Genomic DNA, 8,879 nt, shown 5'->3' with positions numbered 1-8,879 from the left:
TCAAGAAGGGGTTATCTCCCTTTGTTGTCATGATAAGTTTTATATCCCTTTAATATGTCAAATTTGAGTGATTTAAAGCATAGACCATATACAAAGGGTAGTGTGGTAGAAGGGACTGTGTCAAAAGTTTGCAGGTTATTTTCAGATGTGGTTATCTAAGGCTTCCTACCATCCAGCTCAAATGATATGTAATGAATGTCATAAACAATGGCAAGTTTAGATTTTGAAAGAGTTTAAGCATCTAAACTACATGATAACTAAGATCCAGCTGATTGAGGTATTGAATGTATATTCATTCCACAAGGACGGAGTATCTAAAGCTAGACATCGGCACTTAAAGTTTGTCTTTGTGCATGTGAATGATGGTAGAACATTACTATCCAAAACAAAAAATTGTTTTCTGGAGTGCAAACTTTTGATACAACCCCTAGGCATGCAGGTCAGGGCGGATGTCTGACTTTGGATATTCCGTGCTCTGTGAGGGTTAACTAAGGTAGAAACACCTGTAGGTGTAAGGTATCGTGTTAATGTCTCTGTTGTGTAGGACGCTAGTTATCGTAGAACATTAGGTGGATATGAGTTGTTAACATAGACAAGTGAAATTTTTGTTTTGTTTGATGATGAGATCTGATCAGTTATTTATTTATGTACCTCGTCTTTTATATGATATATATATGTATATTTATACATGTAGTAGGCGTGTATGGCTGAAAAGGTGTTGGTCACAGATCTTATGATTTAAGCAAGAAACAAAACATTGGTTCAGGGCTATTTTTGTGTTGTGTTTGAAAAAGTGTACTTTCAGTTTTACATGTTATATCCTGTCTAAGAACCTTTTTAAAAAAACAGTTTGCATTTTTTAAATGTTTCACTTATTCTAACTGATAATAATTTAATAGTTTCAAAATGATTTATGGTTGATAACTATATCACATGTTTTACAGATCATTATTTGGATTTTACAATTTTATTCTTTTTTATTGAGAAATAATCTATATCCTTGAGTTTTCATGATCTTTGACATATTGACAATAGATTTAGAAAAGTGTTTTTTTTTCTTCTTCTTTTAAACATTTAATTTTTATCATTTTGTTGTGACAATTTTTACAATTTTTTCATTATTCATCTTTGTATGATATTTTACTCTTTGCTGTGTGTGTTATAACAACTAGCCAGATTTATGTGTTTAATACTGCTAAAAGCTTTTGTGTCCTAGTCAGGCTGGATCAGTGATATAGCTCAGCTGTATACAGTTCTATGTACCCCAACAGGAAGCGGAGCATGCCATAATCAGGTTATATTGAAGGGTTTCTACTGCTGCCAAATATTATAGACGTCCAAGAGGAAGTATGTCCTTGTCTTGAATGTTGCAGGCATGTAAGCACCAGATAGTCTTGCATACAGACAGATAAGAGAATGTCATACCCGTTCCTCCAAGCGATCTTAGCACTACGACCATCGTAAGTTAATGTTAAGTATGGGAGTTACAATTATCTTTGTAAGAACGGGGAACGGGGCCCTGCATTGGACTCACTTAGATCGCTTGTAAGAATGATAAATATTAGACAGATCTTATAGATACTTTCAATCATGTTATACACAAAATAACGACGTTTTATGAGTGAGTTTAAGTGATTTGTTATCGAGTGACCTTGTGGCTTGATATCTGTGCTGATGTTGTCTAATAGTCTATATACGTAACATAAATAAATAGCTTCATTAAGATGCTAAGGGGCATTTGTTTATGACAACATTTGTTTATAAGTGTGCTAATTGTGTCAGATGCGCGGATATGAACTATTCTGGTCCTAGTTAATGATGCATTTTGTCATGCCATATAGTGGGGCGTTATGAAGATTTATACCCCATGCAAGTTGCTTTCTAAGTCCCATTGGATAGATGGTAGCTATTAGGTCTACTTTTACCACCGTCCGGATACGTACTAGAGGGCTCTTCAAATGAAGATTTATGTCCTATTGAATATTGTACAAATTGCGCAAAAATTGCGGTTGTGCCATTTAGTCAAAACCGTCTAAGTTTTGTTTGGTGAGAATAGATTGAAGAAATGAGTTATGCAGCTTTAAAGAGCTCTATGTTCTTATGAGAAGTAGGTGCTTTAACAGAATCCTGTTGTCAAAACTGTTTATTGTTGTTTGTAAATAGGTTGTTTGATGAAACAATTTGTTATCTTAAATTGTGTATTAGTATTGATATTTGAACAGGTTGGATTTGTTAATTGTATGTAGTTTGAAGGTTTATTAAATTTGAATTTTAATTGTGCCAAATGATTTGAAGAGTTTAATGAAAGCAATATCAGGTTTGTAATACTGATATTTTTTCTTGCTAGTTTTACTTTATATTTCACGATAACTTTTCTATAGATAAATCATATTCACAAACTATAAATATACTTTTCAGACTTTTATATTTCATTAGGAGAAATGTTTGTGCCTTATCTTGAGAAATATTTATAAAGACAGTGTCTTTAACATTAAATAAGATGTTGCCATAGCAACATGGTTACATTACGATCCTGAAGTGATGACTTTTTATTGAAATCTCTATGAGTAATTGGAATCATTATCTGACATCCATCCAGTCCTTAAGCTATCATGATCCACTTTATTGGCCAGATAGTATACTTGTGAATCTCAATTTTATCTTGATCATGTTGTTATTCTTATGTACAGACCAAGTTCTTGTTTTACAGATGACGCTGCACAAAATATTGCATAGGTAATAAAACATTACTAATGCCCTGATCTGATATGTCCAACCACAACCTGTTCTTAGTCTTTTTACTCTCTTCTCATGACAGCTTTATGGGAGGGGAAAATGAACAAAAAAATTGAATGTTTTTTTTTTTCATGTAACCTCAAGTCATATGTGACATTCTGTTTTTAAATATTTAAAATCCACGAACCAGAAATAGTCATGGTCTGTCCTATTTGAAGATATTATGTCCTTGAAGCTGACTTGATCTTTCGTCCATTATTATATATACTCACTTACACCATATAGCCAATGGCTCTTTCGTACAGCTGTAGTGGTTTACTATAGGCATGTTTTAGGATAACTATTATTATATGAAATGTGTATTTTGTACACATTGTTATCTTTCGTTTTAATAAAAGTATTATAGTCTTCAGCTGTGTTTTGTTGTATGGTTTGTCCATGGATTTGTTTGTTTGTTTGTTTGTTGTTTAACACCGCACTCAGCAATATTCCAGCTATATGACGGTGGTATGTAAATAATCGGTTCCGGACCAGACAATCCAGTGATTGACATCATGTGCATCGATCTACACAATTGGGATACAATGACATGCACCAACTTCATGAGCGAGACTACCTGATCCCATTCGTCGCCACTTACGTTTTATTAAGACTTTAATTGTTATTTACCAGTAGAGACATGGAACTTTATGTGGACAACTTCTTCATTATTGTTAGGTGGTTTCAGGTGTACTTTACTGCAGGTGAATATGGAGGAAGCCTGTGTGTGACATAGACTACTCAACATTTAATACGATGGGGGGGGGGGGGGACTTTACAGATGTTTAGTAAAAGATGAGCAGGGATTCCATTGAACAAGTCATCAATTTGTTGTCACCCAAATAGAGGAAGATACAAATATAATCTCTTCTTGTTATCAGCCTGTTGACTCAGAATCATGTGCAACAGTAATGATATTAACATGTTTGCGAGCGATCCATGTATCTGTATATTGATGAATTGTGGTCGATCGAACTTGTGCACAAAATGAGGCAAAACATTTTGTGAATAACTATGGGAATACCAGACAAGTGTACACACTGTTTTTATACGAATGTACACACTGTTGTTGTACGAGTGTACGTGCTGTTGTTATACTAGTGTACACACTGTTGTTATACTAGTGTACACACTGTTTTTATACGAATGTACACACTGTTGCTGTACGAGTGTACACACTGTTGTTGTACGAGTGTACACACTGTTGTTATACTAGTGTACACACTGTTGTTGTACGAGTGTACACACTGTTGTTGTACGAGTGTACACACTGTTGTACGAATGTACACACTGTTATACGAGTGTACACACTGTTGTACGAGTGTACACACTGTTGTTATAAAAATGTACACACTGTTGTACGAATGTACACGTTGCACGAGTGTACACACTGTTGTTGCACGAGTGTACACACTGTTGTTGTACGAGTGTACACACTGTTGTACAAATGTACACACTGTTATACGAGTGTACACACTGTTGTACGAGTGTACACACTGTTGTTATACGAATGTACACACTGTTGTACGAATGTACACACTGTTGTTGCACGAGTGTACACACTGTTGTTCGAGTGTACACACTGTTGTTGTACGAGTACACACTGTTGTACGAGTGTACACACTGTTGTATGAGTGTACACACAGTTGTACGAGTGTACACACTGTTGTTGCACGAGTGTACACACTGTTGTTCGAGTACACACTGTTGTACGAGTGTACACACTGTTGTTACACAAGTGTACACACTGTTGTATGAGTGTACACACAGTTGTTGTACGAGTGTACACACTGTTGTTGTACGAGTGTATACACTGTTGTACAAGTGTACACACTGTTGTTTTACAAGTGTACACACTGTTGTTGTATGAGTGTACACACTGTTGTTATACAAGTGTACACACTGTTGTTGTACAAGTGTACACACTGTTGTTATATAAGTGTACACACTGTTGCACGAGTGAACACACTTTTGTTATACAAGTGTACACACTGTTGTTGTACAAGTGTACACACTGTTGTACGAGTGTACACACTTTTGTTATACAAGTGTACACACTGTTGTACGAGTGAACACACTTTTGTAATACAAGTGTACACACTGTTGTACGAGTGGACACACTGTTGTACGAGTGAACACACTGCTGTACGAGTGAACACACTTTTGTTATACAAGTGTACACACTGTTGTTTTATAAGTGTACACACTGTTGTTGTACAAGTGTACACACTGCTGTACGAGTGAACACACTTTTGTTATACAAGTGTACACAGTTATTGTACGAGTGTACACACTGTTGTTGTATGAGTGTACACACTGTTGTTGTATAAGTGTACACACTGTTGTTGTACGAGTGTACACACTGTTGTTATATAAGTGTACACACTGTTGTACGAGTGTACACACTGTTGTTATATAAGTGTACACACTGTTGTATGAGTGAACACACTGTTGTTATATAAGTGTACACACTGTAGTTGTACGAGTGAACACACTTTTGTTATACAAGTGTACACACTGTTGTACGAGTGTTCACCCTGGTGGAGAGAGCCTGGTTAAGTTCCTGAAGGTGGAACCTTCTGACGTAAACGAGCCCGTACTATGTCACAAACATGCTCAATTGGATTGAGATGACGGCACCGTTCCACATAGCCGAGAGAACATAGGTCTTGTAGGAAGAGGTAGTCTTCAAACTGAGGAACAACAGTCGTGTCGAAGATGTCCCGCTCATGCTGTTGACCTCTGAGATGGCCCCTCACGGCGACATAATGAGGCTTACTGTTGTAAATAAAATAAAACAAATAAAACCCTTTCCATGTACGCCACCAGACGCGAGCCCTGCTATCTGTCATAAACAAACCGATTCTTGTAAGACCATTGAACCTTCCCCCAAGACTCTAGGCTCCAGCTGCAGCTAGTCAGCAGACTAAACGAGCAGCCTCTTGACCAATAGTAGCGGAGGCCGTCTGACAGAAAGCTGGGACCCCTCTCTCATATCACAATATGAGCTTGGCGCAAGTTGAAGACGCGCATAGGCAGCCGGAAACCAGTCTCACAGGTCTTCTCACACGAACTAGTGCTGTTTTCGGCCGAGTTCTGACTGTTCTGTAAGAGTTGACGACCATGAAGATCCGGGTAAGAATATGTCTTCAGCAACCCATGCTTGCGGTAAAAGGCGATTATGCTTGTCGTAAGAGGCGAATAACGGGATCGGGTGGTCGGGCTCGCTGACTTGGTTGATGCCTGTCGTATCCTAATTGCATGAATCTATGCTCCTGATGTCAGTCTCTGGATTGTCTGGCCCAGACTCGATTATTTACAGACCACCGTCATATGGCTGGAATATTGATGAGTGCGGCTTTTAACAACAAACAAACAAACAAATAAATGTAAGAATTGACGGCTGGATAGCCACCCCATCTTTAATACAGTACTGTTAGAGAATGGATAACGGTATGTCTGTCGCTGCAAAGCTGCATCTTCTCTTGCAGATGTGCATCATGGTCGGCCAGACAAGTGTCGGTCCTTCACGTCATGTGACCGCCTCCGTGGTCTAGTGGTAGAGCGTCCGCCCGGAGAGCGGAAGGTCCGGGGTTCGATCCCCGACCGTGTCATACCAAAAGACGTTAAAAGATGGTATTTGTTGTTATCCTGTCTGGCGCTCGGCATTAAGGGGCTAAAACAAGGACTGGTCGGCTCGGAGTCAGTATACTGTGTCTGAGTGGGGTATTCATGTTAAACTGCGGCATGGTAGCACTATAAATCGGCATCAGTCCGGACTAGTACAAGCAGCCACACAAACACACACACGTACATGCACGTCGCTATATAAGTGCAATAATCTTGGGCGCGACGTTAAACCTCACCTCACCTTCACGTCATGTGTGTTGTGATGGTTTCTTATCTGCCTGATTCTGGACGGGTGATGGCCAACCTGACTGCCATTGTGTCTCCGTGACAAACCAGCATTCCTCATACCAGTGATGTTCTACCTATTCGCGGTAGACAGCTGTGATGGACCAACTTACTTCACTTCACGATACCCTCCGACTTAGAATAGATCTTCAGCAACCAATTTTTGCTGTAAAAGGCGAATATGCTTGTCGTAAGAGGCGACTAACGGGATCGGGTGGTCAGGCTCGCTGACTTGGTTGAAGCATGTCATCATATCCCAATATCCCCAATCTATGCTCATGATGTCAATCACTGGATTGTCTGGTCCAGACTCAATTATGTACAGACCGCCGTCATATAGCTGGAATACTGCCGAGTGCGGCGTAAAACAAACAAACCAAAACACTATATTACTTGTGAAGATTTTATTGTTCACGGACGGATTTTCCAACCATTTTTTTGTGTGTGAACGAGTGATGTCCACGGATTGCACGTGTTACGGTTGCACATGAGAAGCACGTGCAGGTGTTGTTGGCATGTATGGTAGCGAGCCAGTCCAATAATATCATTTCAGGACATTTTGGGTTCAAAATCTTCTCGGAGGCAGGGAAGTATTCTGGTGTTCCAAAACCTTTATACAGATGTGTGGATTTATAACATCATTTTCCAGAAATAAGAGATGGCATTTTCTAATTATTGACTTAAACAGGGCGTTCTGTTTGGGTGATGAAACTTATTATGCCACGCAGGTTTGGCCTGAACAGACTGATGAGCTTTGTCACAGTCAAAGATTCATGTCCTGTTCAGGTATTCACCGTTATTAGTCAGACTGTAAATATGCATCACCATACATCACTACATGGGATTAACTCGCATTACACAGGGACGTGGCTTCTAGTACAAGGCAGCCTAATAGGGGCACTGTGCACACAGCAAGCCACAGGTGGGGGAAGGAAGGGGTGTGACAATGTACACCGAGTTGCCCCCTGATTGCATGAGGAATGTGCATCTGGTCATATCAAGATGTCCCGGGAATATCCGGGGTAGAATAGGCAACCCATGCTTGCCGTAAAAGGCGACTATGCCTGTCGTAAAAGGCGACTATGCTTGTCGAAAAAAGGCAACTATGCTTGTCGTAAAAGGCAACTATGCTTGTCGTAAAAGGCAACTATGCTTGTCGTAAAAGGCAACTATGTTTGCCGTAAAAGGCAACTATGCTTGTCGTAGGAGGCGACTAACGGGATCGGGTGGTCAGGCTCGCTGACTTGGTTGATGCATGTCATCGTTTCTTGATTTGCTTGGGTGCTCATGTCAATCACTGGATTATATGGTCCAGACTTTATTATTTACAGACCGCTGTCATGCGGCGTTAAACAACAAACAAACGAACAAAACATCAGTGTGAGTGAGTGAGTTAATGATGTCTACCAAGGTCAGTAATATTCCAGCTATATCAAGGCGAAATGTGAATATTCCAGATCATACAGTGGTTGATTGCATGAGCCGCGCGCGACCCCCGACAATGACACATATTCAGACTGATCAACCACCCGATTCAACTCTGGAGGCTGTTGTGATGTGCCTCGAAATCTGGCTACAAGAAGAATTGCAGTTACGCCTTTACCTCAGATACCTTCTCCACAAGTGTGTACGTGCATGCGTGCGTGTGTGCGTGTGTGCGCCTAATTTTACCTGAAATGACAACACACACAAAACACTCTCCCGACCCGGCCGGATCCTCCCATTAGCTCCGCCTCAAGTCTTGGCCCAAGCTTGGTGTTTGTTCGTTGTTTAACACGGAACTCCGCACTATTCAAACTATATTATGGCGGCCTGTAAATAATCCAGGCTGGACCAGTCAATCCAGTGAGTGACATCATGAACATTGATCTACGCAATTAGGATACTTGCATCAACCAAGTCAGCGAGCCTGGCCACCCGATCCCGTTAGTCGCCTCTTAACTCAAACATCGTCGCCTTTTACGGCAGGCATGGGTTGCTGAAGACCTAATCTAAGTCGGATTGTCAAGGATATGACGCATACTTGCGATCAGTTGATAGCACTGTTGACACACAAACAGTTTTCAACATTTTAGCCACAGATCGTTGCAGTTGTTAATGCTATCAACCACCGGTTTGAAAAGCTAAAACTCGAGTATTTATTTGTTGCCTGCGGCATCAAACTGTATTCATTCAATCACTTACTCACT

Source organism: Haliotis rufescens, unplaced genomic scaffold, assembly GCF_023055435.1.
Source record: "Haliotis rufescens isolate VD_foot unplaced genomic scaffold, xgHalRufe1.0.p SCAF_42, whole genome shotgun sequence".
Classification (NCBI taxonomy): Eukaryota; Metazoa; Mollusca; class Gastropoda; order Lepetellida; family Haliotidae; genus Haliotis; species Haliotis rufescens.
Note: the sequence above shows the minus strand (reverse complement) of the source record.